Here is a 12,540-nt window from a genome sequence, read left to right on the forward strand (position 1 = left end):
TAGTCTTCATAAAATACAATATGTACTGTATTGCTCGACCGACAATATATAATTTGTATTTTATTGTATCGTATATGTGAAATAATATAACATGATTATAAACAAATTAAAAATTAAAAATGTTTAATTATTAAATAGCTCTTGTTTTTTTCTGTTTTTATACTTCCTTTACAAAATATAAAAAAAACAAAATGGATCTTAAATACGCTTTAAAGTCGTTACACCGATGACGTAGATGACCTATCTTCGTAGAGCGATGTAAGCGGACGCTCCGCTACCCTATAAGATTGAAAACGATCGTCGATTCGACGCATCCTCAGTATATTTAAAACCGAGTAAAAAGCGACGCGACGAGCCGATCTATTCGACATGTCAGTGACAGTAGAACAAATCGGTCACGATTTCAACCTTTCAGGTCTCTATTTCCTCTTCCTCTATTTTGAACAAAGGAAGAAGAAATTATATGTTATCGTTAATCCATCCGTATCTGAAATAACGCAGGACAATTACAAACGAAAGACGCTTTGACGGTTTAGAGAAGAACTTAACCTTTATATTTAAGAACAATAACCGATTCGACTTTGCAGGGAATTTTTTTAAGTCGGTGCAACTTCTGTTGTTGACGTCGATATTGAATATTGTGTCGCACAACCGGTCTGGTCTGATAAGTCGGCCGCTACTTTTGTAGAGAAAGCTTCTTGTGTACAAATTAACCGAAAAAAACTACGTCGCTACACGATCAGAGGAATCTCTGATCTGGATTATGCCACCGTAAAAAAAAGCGTTCGAAACGATTACATCGGTTACGATGTCGTTAATAAAGAGTATTAATTAAATCATATTACCGGGATAAAGCTATTCCTCGTAGAAGGTACGAGTCATAGTAAACGGTTAATATCGATGTCGTTTTATATATCGTATTAATCATACCGATCGCTCCTCCAAATTATTCCTCTCCAAGTCATTTATATATACCTTCAGACATTCATATTTCATTACGAATATAAATATTTCAGTCGTTATTATTTTACAAATATTTAGTCTTAATGGAGAAAATAAACCGTCTTAAATAATCTTAATTTTCTTTTTAAGCGACAATTATAAAAACACGAAACCCTTAGGACAAATTTAAGGTCTTATCTAGATTCAGCGTCAAAAGATACTTATGAATAACGCAAAATTATCACTGTAACAAACTCTTTTGGACCAGTGTAAGTATAGCGAACCCACCGCGACGGTCTAGTGGTGAACGCGTCTTTTCAAATCAGCCGATCTGGAAGTCGAAATTTCAGCGTTCAAGTCCTACTAAAGGCAGTTACTTTTACACGGATTTGAATACTAGATTGTGGATACCGGCGTTCTTTGGCGATCGGGTTTCAATTAACCGCACATCTCAGGAACGGTCGAACTGAGACTGTACACTTACACTCGTATATATCATCATCTGAAGTAATACCTGAACGGCAATTCCCGGAGGCTAAAACAGGGAAAGAAAAGAAAGAATTGTAAGTATAACGGGCGGCTTATAGATTTGCACATTGCGCCCGAGAGATATACCGATAGAATCGGCGGAACAGTTAGATAGTCATTCCTTTACAAAAACATCTCGTATAGCTCCGTATAATTACACTGTATGCAGTACGTTGTACGTTGAGTTGTAGTAAGTGTGTCAGGATAGTTAATAGCGCGGTAATCCAGCCGTCAGCCTATGTGCACAGTAATACGCCACCCGCTACAAAATATCGTTAAAACAATTGTGTACAACGATATGACCTGATATGTAGCCTAATGATATTTTTTCATTCCTAATGGAATGTAGAACTGCATGTCGGTTTTCGATCTCATTGAAATTTAAGTGATATTAGCCTTACGAATGGCGCCTTCAATCTGTTCACCAGGAGAGACTGAACATTTAATGAACATCAATACTTTCAGTGAAAACAATTACCGGTTATTTTTGTATCTCTTTACATATAAAGACAAGTTGTGGCAGTGTAAAGCAATAAAGAAACGATGCATTATTTACAATATACATTTATGTGTACACTCACACACACACACACGTACACTCTCAAATATAATTATTATCTTTATACATTTGAAGAGCATTGTTCTAATTACAACATTACGTAGCACAAAAATTCTTTTTACAATTTTTTTTACATATTTTATCAACATGTTTTTTCGAATTTCAATTTATCATTTACAAAAATATTAACTCCTACATACTTAATATACGCTATTCATTCGATATCTTGATTGTCTATTATTACTGAAACCTTTTTTTGATTTTTTTATTTAATACCGTCAATTTTGTTCTGTTTGCATTTAACTTCAGTTTATTTAGATCGACCCGTTTGGTAATTTTACTTAAACTTATTTGAAGTTTGTCTACAGCACTTCATGTCATCAACTTCTACACCAAAGTATCTCGGCAAACGATTTTACATTACCGCGTGAAACGCTTATCTTAATGTTATTTATATACCGTATAGCAAACAGTAAAGCTTCCCACACCGTTCCTGGTGGTACTCTTAAATTAACAGCCTTCATTAAAGATCGCATTATCCATCTTAGTTCTTTGTCTTTTATTATTTAAATACGATTCAAACCGACAATATGCGTTACTGTGTACTCCTTAAACATTAATTGTTTTTACAATAATTGTCTGTCAATATCTGAAAAGCTCGTTTAAAAACCAGAAATACAGAAAAATATGGGTAATAATAAAAAATAAAAGCAATGTAATAATAAAAAAAATTTACTCCTATATTAAAAAATAACGATCTTTTTATTAAGTTACTGAATAAGCATTCGCACTTGCGAATATTTAATTCTTCCTTATATATAGAACGATTCCAAACTGTACGGCAATCTCTTGGTAGATGATTCTATAGCCAGAAATTAAAAAAAAAATTATGTAAACAGGTCAAAAAACAGTTCTTTTGAATGTTTCGGTCGCGAAACATTTAGCCCTGTTTTTTGCTCCCTCTGTGAAATTAAAGCGTACTAAAAATCTTGGGGTTCAAATCGAGAAGTAAATTTGGTGCTTCCTTATGGTTTTTGATCACAGAAACTGAATAAAAGCTGTCCCGAACCTCTATTTTATTTACGTTTTAAGAAAAACGGGGTAAAACACGAAAACGTGTTGTCAGAATATACACTTTTTTAGGTTTGGAATAAAATAACTTTGTTAATTTACCGATAAACAAATACAAACCTTTAGTTAACTTTGTAAAGAATATCATTCTGAGAAAAGCGATGTAAATAACGTCTTTAAAATTTAATACAAATTTGAGAAGTTCAACTTTAATTAGAAACAAAATACACAAATCGGATCGGAAAAACGATACGACTTAAAGCGGAAAAATTTACATACAAATACTAAAAGTTATTGTTCCTGTCAGCTATAAGGTTCGTTCTTATAGTACAAGATTTAACAAATGGAGCGAGAAATCGAATAAACAAAGTGAAAATTAAAATACAAAACGGGATTATCGACTGCAATTATTGTAGAAGGTTCAACAGTATTTACTGGCAAAATTGTGTATTCCGTTTGAAAGAAGTATGTAAATCGCTAAAAAATATAGCAATAGGTCCTTACTTACCTTTCGTGTTTAGCCTCTGGGAATTACCGTTCAGGTATTATTTCAGAGGGATGATGTGTATGAGTGTTAGTGAAGTGTAGTCTTGTACAATCTCAGTTCGACCGTTCCTAAGATGTGTGGTAAACTGAAACCCAGCCACCAAAGAACACCGATATCCACGATCTAGTATTCAAATCCGTATAAAAGTAACCGGCTTTACTAGGACTTGAACACTGGAACTGTCGACTTTCAAATCAGCTGATTTGGGAAGACGCGTTCACCACTAGACCAACCCAGCGGGTTTCCTTGTTATACCTAAGTTTAATTTTTCCAACTCTGTATGTACAATAAAACTAATAGTTTTTATATTGAATTCTGTTTACTATTCTTAGCTTTATTCTTTTATTACGAGTACAATTTGTTTTGACAACGGAGTGGTTCCGAAATCCGTCAACATATAATAAAAGAACGATGCTATGAAAGGCAAACAGTATTCAACATAGAAACTTTACCACCTTAATAAAAACAATAATATTAATATTTACAAAGTAATACGTAAAAAAAAAAACTTGGCAGGCGATAATCTTTCGGGTGAGGGCTAACAGTCGGGGGATTTTCCAAGTAGTTTGTATTAGACGCCTCTTTGAAATGGAAAATCTACGCGTGAGTGTGTATTGGTTTCACACACACACACACACACACACAAACAAAACAAACTCATTGTAAGTAAAAAATCGTACTGCTATATTTCATAAAAATAAAAATTTGTTTTGTTGTATCACAAACACACAGAAGATGAAATGCTAAAATTTTGACAGTATGCCTCTTCGATCGATCAATAAAAATGATATTAGAAAGATAAAATATTTTGAGTGACCTAATTTTTTATAACTTTTGCAATGCACGTTCATTAACACAAATATTTTATATAAAAAAAACTCGAACTTCAAACAACATTCTCGAAACAGAATCTAGGAATTCATTGGAAGCAAAATGTGTCGGAAAATAATTTTATTTAAGGGTAATTAATAATTTCTGCTCTATTTAAGGGTAATTAATAATTTCTGCTCCAGAATTAAAATAATGTAATACTTTTTTTTAGATTCAAATAATGGAGGAAAAAATGAAACATTTTACTTGATATGAAATTTTATTGTATCTTGAATAATTAAAAAAAAAAAAATATATATATATATTTATATTTATATATATATATATAAATCCTACACTACTACGGGGCATTTTTATCCGTGTCTGTGTGTGTCCGTCCCACTTCGCTAATAATATGCTCAGATTACAGGCACCAGAATGTACCGATCACTGGCTGAAAATCCTGATTCGTTAGTACGTCTCGTTATGTTCAGGAGCATATTGTTAAACCCGCTCGGTTTTTCTAGCGGTGAACGGATCTTCCCAAATCAGGTGTGGAAGTCGAGAGTTGCAACCTTCAAATCCTAGTATAGTCACGGATCATTTTTATACGGTAAAGTCCTAGTAATTTTTACACGGAATTGAATACTAAGTCGTGGATACCGGTGTTCTTCGGTAGTTGGGTTTCAATTAACCACACATCTCAGGAATGTCGAACTGAGACTGCACAAGGCTACACACTTCATTTACACTCGTAAATATCATCCTCATTCATCGTCTGAAGTATTATCTGAAAGGTAATTACCGGAGGCTAAACAGGAAAAAGGAAAGAAAAGTATATATTGTTAACCCACCGGGTTGGTATACTGGTGAACGCGTCTTCCCAAATCAGCCGATTTGGAAGTCGACAGTTCCAGCGTTCAAGTCCTAGTAAAGTCAGTTATTTTTAAACGGATTTGAATACTAGATCGTGGATACCGGTGTTCTTTGGTGGTTGGGTTTCAATTAACCACACATCTCAGAAATGGTCGAACTCAGAATGTACAAGATTACACTTACACTTCACTTACACTCGTACATATCATCCTCTGAAGTAATACTTGAACGATAATTCCCGGAGGCTAAACAGAAAAATAAAAAGGTGTATATTGTTATAATTATATATATATTATATACTTGTTATTATTTATACATATAATACATATCTATTTCTTTAATCGATATATATGCGAAATATATAGTAGTAATATATTTTTTTTATTTAAGTGATTGTTTTTCTTCATAAAATAATGAACTATAACCAAAATAATAATTACTCAAATTAACCGTGATAAAAATGGAAAACCGTTTCTTCTGACCGTTCTTCCACCATCCTTTTCTGATTTCATTCAATTTTCATATTATTATTCATCGAATATTTAGAAGATCTTAATATATATAATTTCTTTGGAGTTGATTTCTTTGTATTTCTTTGTTGTAAGGACCCCATAGTTATACAAAATAACCAATTCGGCAAAAATTTTCTGTTTATTGCAAGTGGTTTTTATGTTTTTCTTTTATATTCTCGATTACTCGGTTGTCTGGTCATTCTGTATTCCGAAATTCAGTCGCATCTACGAGACGGTATGACCAATTTAAAAAATTCAAACGGCTTATTTTTTACCGTGTCGGGTGCAAACGTCTGCATAAAAAAATGTACGTTGATAATTCGGTTATTCGTTATGTTTCTTAAATCTACTTATATCTCCGGAACGGTACGACCAATTTTAAAACTTCAAACAGCATATTTGATAGCAGTACAAGGGCTAGCGTTAAAATTATGAAAAAAAAATAATAAAAATCTTTTAATTACAGTAATTCTTTGTAATACGCAGTTAATATGAGGCGCGCAAAAATGAATCGTGTCTTGAAAATTTTCAAGACTATAGAAAAAGACATGCATTTGACTGTACTTCATAGATCGTGTAGAAAACAGTGACAATTATTTTGTAAAATTTTAGCGAATTTTATAACTAAAGTTAAAATACGCTCGAATTTTTGCACATTATGATAAATAAACCGGTTTTAAAAAACCGATTCTCCTTTAATGTCCCAAAGAGCAGAGCAAGGCGATGCCTGGCTGAGCAGCTAGTATATATATAGAAGTAAAATATACTTCGTTGAATAACAAATAAACAAAATTTGTTGAGAATCTAATTGTAAAAACTAGTTGTTAGTAAATTTCATTGTAAACAAATACAAGGTTAAGAAATTTGACTTCAATTTAAAAGAAACAACCGAATAAAAAAAGAAAGAAAATGTTACAATTCAAAACCGATTGTTTTAACAATAAAACCGACTGAAACATTTATAACCGATTTAGTTTAGTTATCGTTTTCAATAACTTGTTCGATTATTACAATTCGAACCGTAATGCGATGCACAGAACATAATACATATTATGTAATTATTATTCTTGCAAGATTTTTCTTGACCTCGAATGATGTGGATAAATTCTACCGTTTTCTCATAATTTAATAATTAATATTTCTATTTAATGACGATTGAATAAATTTAATTTACGTAAATTCTTAAAGAGTGTGTTTCTTGAATCAATTTTTTGAACGTAACGTTCAGTGGCGGCTCGTAGCTAAAATTAGTGAGAGTGCTGTTCCAGAAAATTTTTTTCTGGGCCTTTTCAAGGCAACGTCTTTTCAAGGCCTTTTAAAGTCTTCTCTAAAATAAAAGAACCAAAAAAAATGAATCAAATAGAATAGCTGGAAGCAGGATGAAAATCTAATTTTACACTTTATCACGTTCAAGAATATGTAACACGGATTTTAAGCACAATGTGCTTAAAAACCCGTATTCGGTTTAACCGAATAAATAATAAAATATCAATACCGATAATATTTTTTAGTATAATTAGAAAATAAATTAATAAAATGTCCGCTTAAAAAAACTATAGTCCAATGGCGCTTAATTTAAATTTCTATTTATACAGAAACAAATGGTAATTAGTTTTTACTAATAACCATCTCTTTCGCCTTCCAGTGTGTTTTTGGACAGATCTAGCGATGAAAGACTCCTTGCTTTCCGCCATCTTGTGATCGCTACTGAAAAAAACAACTAAACCGCTTTCGTATTCCTTCCATCGACTAAACTAGAAAAGGTAACGAACAAGGAACGTTCCATATTCACGCGGAGTAAAAAAAAACTACCATCCACCAGCACGCCAGGGTCGGTACTGCGGGAGCGACAGTGCTTTCTCTACCTTGCAGTCTTGCGTGCAGCTTCCTATGTGCCCGTACGCACAACAGCTAAATACCACGTCGCTGGAGCTGTGAAGCGCATAGTTCCACGCAAAGATTTTCGTATGTTTTTCATAAACCGGGAGATGGCTACTGACATTAAGCTTAGGGATTATATATTATACAAGTATAAAGAAAGAAGGACTCGTTATATTAAATTTTAACGATGACATCAAGCGGAAACAGGGGATGCTGCAGTTCCACTGAACGTAGGTAGGCCGTGTTGTAACGTGCGTTACAAAAAACCGGTTTTCATAGTAACATAGCGCATGCGCAGTAGGCAACGGCTAAGTTAAATAAAGTCACACGCGCAGTCGATTTCCGTTTTGTTCTGTACCATTCAATTAGTACATGATGAAATAACAAAAGGCGATTGTTGCAGCTTAGGGGAAGCTGCAACCCTAGTTCGAGAAACGCTACGTCATCCGTTTTTTGCAATCAGAATTAACATCTGTAGCTGAGATCCACCTTCGTCAGCTGTGCGTAGTTTACTGTAATAATGTAATGAATGACGGTTCTGTAAGGTAATAGTGTAGGAATTCAGGGAAAAGCGAACTAATAATGTCCACGACGAAGAAGGAAGAGCGCGAGTGACGAACCGGTTGATAAAATTGAAAAACCATTCGTGATAAATGTCGCTTTACAATTACCGAGTCGCAGAAAACTTTCCTCAGATTTCAAGGTCCACTCTTTACAAAATTGTTACATAGAGATTGGGTTTTCGTAAGTGCTGTGTACTATGGTACCGAAACGACTTACAGACGCTCAGATAACGAAAAGAATGGGAGTGGGATTGACTTTTCTTTAAGAATACCAAAATAAAGGAAGATACTTTTTTTACATTATCGTTACTGGATTCGGTTCATCGATATCGAGATAAAAGAAATACATTCCGCACAGTAGATACACACGCACATTCGCCTAACAAACGCAAAAAATATTTAAACAAAACGATTCGAAATAAAAATATGACGGCTGCTGTATTTTGGGATCGTAAAGGAGTTTGGTCTGTAAAGTTTATATAGCCGTTTGCGTCAATAACCGCACACGTTTACTATAAAAACGTTGCAAAGTTTAAGAAAGCGCGATACAGAATAAACGGCGAGGAATGCTAACAAAGGGATCACTTTTTTGCATGACGATGCACAGCTTCACACTGTCGGCAATCACTAGGAATAACTAAACTACTTGTGTCATCTTATTTGTTCACATAATTGAAGAATAAGGTGGCTTTCCGACAAACCTTTGTCGGGTTACAACTGATGATGAACTCACGAATGGAGTCAACAAATGATTCGGATACTTTGGCGGCGCGATTCTTTGGAAAAGACAAACTGTTGTAACGATACGACATGCGCTTGATTGTTGTCGGGGACTATATCCAAATGTAACATAAGTACGCTTGTAACTTTTGGATATAGTAATTTTTTTCTATTTTATTTTGATTACTCGACTAGAGATTGAATTTTAAACATCCTTTGTATCTGAAACCAATTATTTTTTACGGTTCAATATTTTACAAACGTCACCGACTTTTCACTTCGTAATTTATATACTAAAATATTTTGTAAAAAATTATTTTAGTCTTGGAGGAAAACGACGAAATATTTTGCTGGTCATAACTCGAAAATTAAGTTCCCGAATATTCTTTTGTACAACTTGTCAGTTTAAAAATCTCTTCTTAAGAGTAGCCGTAAAATTTTGTCGACTACCCTATATATATAAAACAGTTTCAATATTTTAAATTTGCACGTTTAAAGTACATAAAATGTATCTGCCTATATACGATATTATATTTTTAAGATTTCAATAAAACTAAAAGGAAGTCAGGTCGATTCGACCTGGTTACATATATACATTTTTTTTCTTCTTTTTTTCTTTTTAGCCTCCGGAACCAGCATAAGGTATTAGTTTAGATGAGGATGATAAGTATGAATGTAAATGAAGTGCAGTCTTGTACAGTCTGAGATCGACCGTTCCTGAAATGTGTGGTCGATTGAAACCCGACCACCAAAGAACACCGGTATCCACGATTTAGTATTCAAATCCGTATAAAATTAACTACCTTTACTAGGATTTGAACCTTAGAACGCTAGACTTCGAAATTAGCTGATTTCCGATGACGAGTTCACCACTCAACCGAGCCACTGGTTCGATCTGGTTATATCTACATTTTGTACGTCCTTATACGAAGTAAAGTAAGTATTGTGATCATGAAAAATTTCGGTTTTCAGATTTCAACAGAAATATCCATTTTGATCATTCTTGAATCCATTTTGACTAGTTTCGGTGTGACATTTGTACGTACGTATGTATGTATCTTGCATAACTCAAAAACGATTAGCCGTAGGATGTTGAAATTTTGGATTTAGGACTGCTGTAACATCTACTTCTGCACCACACCTTTTGATTGCTATCGACTGAACCAAAAGTGTCCAAAAAATCCCAAAATCTAAAAAAAACCATTGGATTTTGGACTTTTTATTAACTGCAGTAACCAATCCTCGTTTAGAGCTTTACAACGATATATCATAAGTTGTAGTTATTTTCATCGGTTCCACAGTTATAGCCAAATAAAATTGTAATTAATGAAATATTTGGATGTTACGGGCACATCGGTTCGAATCTTCTTTTTTAACTATTTTTTTTTAATTTAAATATTTTGATTTATTAATTTTATTAACCTGCGATTGTAAAAAAGGTTTTACGATGAAAATAATAGTTCAATAACAATATTTAAAAAAAAATATCAGATGTTATTGATAAATTAAAATTTTACGTACTTCTCATTTAAAAAAAATGTGTATATGTGATATAATAGGCGTACAAGGAAGCCATGTGATGTCCATATCAGTTTTTTTTCATGTATGTTCAAGTTAAATTCTAGCAAAAGGATCGATTTCGAGGATTCTTTTTTATTTTTACATAAAGTTGTTTCCGGTAGTGGTCGTTTTAAAGAGTTCTCAAAAAAAGCTTGAGCTGACGATTATTTAAATGAAAAATTAAATCGTTTCCGTAGATCATTTCAAAGTATTTCTCTTTCTTTGGCATCATCGTTGCTTAATAATATATTTTTCTCTATTTTCCTTAAATTTTGATTTTTTGAACTTAGCGCTAAAGTACAGTTCAATGAATCGTTGATGGTTGTATTTGTTCAATTTGACGCCGACTTCAAGGTCGAAATTTAAGAAAGTATTGAAAGAATTTTTTTACTTTTTTAAGGCTGTTTTTTGTTTTAAAACCAGTTTTATAACCTATTTCATTTTTTTTAAAAACATTATGCATTTTATAGAGCAAAAGTTTTTTCCTGGTAATAAAACTGATATATTAGTAACCTATAATAATAAGGTACCTTGAAACCGATCGCAAGATTTTTTAGCTATTTCGATATAGTATAAAGAAGACATGTATATTTAATATTTAAGAAAAAATGGCTGAGTAGGTAGCGTCTCGTAATTTCGTGCGGTAGCGTCCCGGGTTCGAATCCCGGTTTTAGGTACAGTATTTTTCTATACGCTTCCGATTTCCGCCGAGCTAATGACCGTAGCTGTTAATCCCGCTCTTTCGTAACAAAAATTAAAATTTACACAAAATTACGGTTAATTCTGTTTTAATCTTTAGATGAACACATATTGCGTGCGCAATACTTTTTTATAATGTTAGGTGGGAAAAGGAGATAACTGTCGTTTAATGAAGAGGTTTCTAGGTATGTCATTGAAAACGTCAAAGATCAAGTATTCTGTGGAAGAACTGGTTTAGGCTTGGATTAAACAGAAATTACTACGTTTCCTTGAAATCGTCAACTCTTAGTACATAAAAAAATAATAATAAAATAAAATAGTAATAATAATAAAGATTACTCGACAACATGCAAACAACAAAAAGGTAATACAGCGCTTTAATTTTTTTTTTTTTGTTAATATCTCGGCACAGAAACGACCAGTCGTCAAAATAAAATTATTTTAGTGTACACTGTAAACAATTCGACTGATCAGCGAAATAACTTGCTATACTTTCGTTAAATTTTTATTAAATTTAATTTGGCTCGTTTCAAAGATCACTCTACCAACAGATTTAAAATAAAATTTTCTTCTACACAGACAAGTTTTTTTTTTTAAGGACTTCTAATCTCGACTCGAGATGTATTTTAAAAATAAAAATTCTATTTTTAATTTCCCGACTGTAGTTCTATTGTTGCTGCAGCGTACAAATAAAGGGAAAGTATGGCGATCGGCCAAAATTTTGGGTATCGGGGTTTTTGCAAACGTCTATATTTCAAGACCCCTTCAGTCCTGTACTGTTAATACCACCCGACTGGCTCGACATAATTCTTCGAAAATGACTCAAAATATTTATATATATGGGGGTATTGATGTCAATCAATTTTTAACTAAATTAAAAAAAGGAGAGCGGTTAGACATTTTAATATTTGACTCGTAGAAAATTGAGCTTTCGTACGACGTGAAATAATTATTTCGTTACTCGTTACTTAAAATTCCAAAGTTTTAAGACAATCGGATTTAGAAGCGGAAGATATTTAACGTTATTTGTAGTTTTTTCCTCATATCTGAAAAACGTAGAGACAAAAATACTTGAAATTCGACACAAATATTTGCTATACACACACACACCAGTTTTGGCCTTATTTTCGACTCTTTTGAAAGACGCGGCCATCACAGTACCAATATTTTATTCACAAAACTATAATCATTTTAGCGTTGTGGAATAACATTGCGCACCTATTAGAGCCGGCTTACCGAAGTAAGTAATTACAACAATAAATACTGTTTTAA

The sequence above is a fragment of the Lycorma delicatula genome, chromosome 7, assembly GCF_047948215.1.
Source record: "Lycorma delicatula isolate Av1 chromosome 7, ASM4794821v1, whole genome shotgun sequence".
NCBI lineage: Eukaryota > Metazoa > Arthropoda > Insecta > Hemiptera > Fulgoridae > Lycorma > Lycorma delicatula.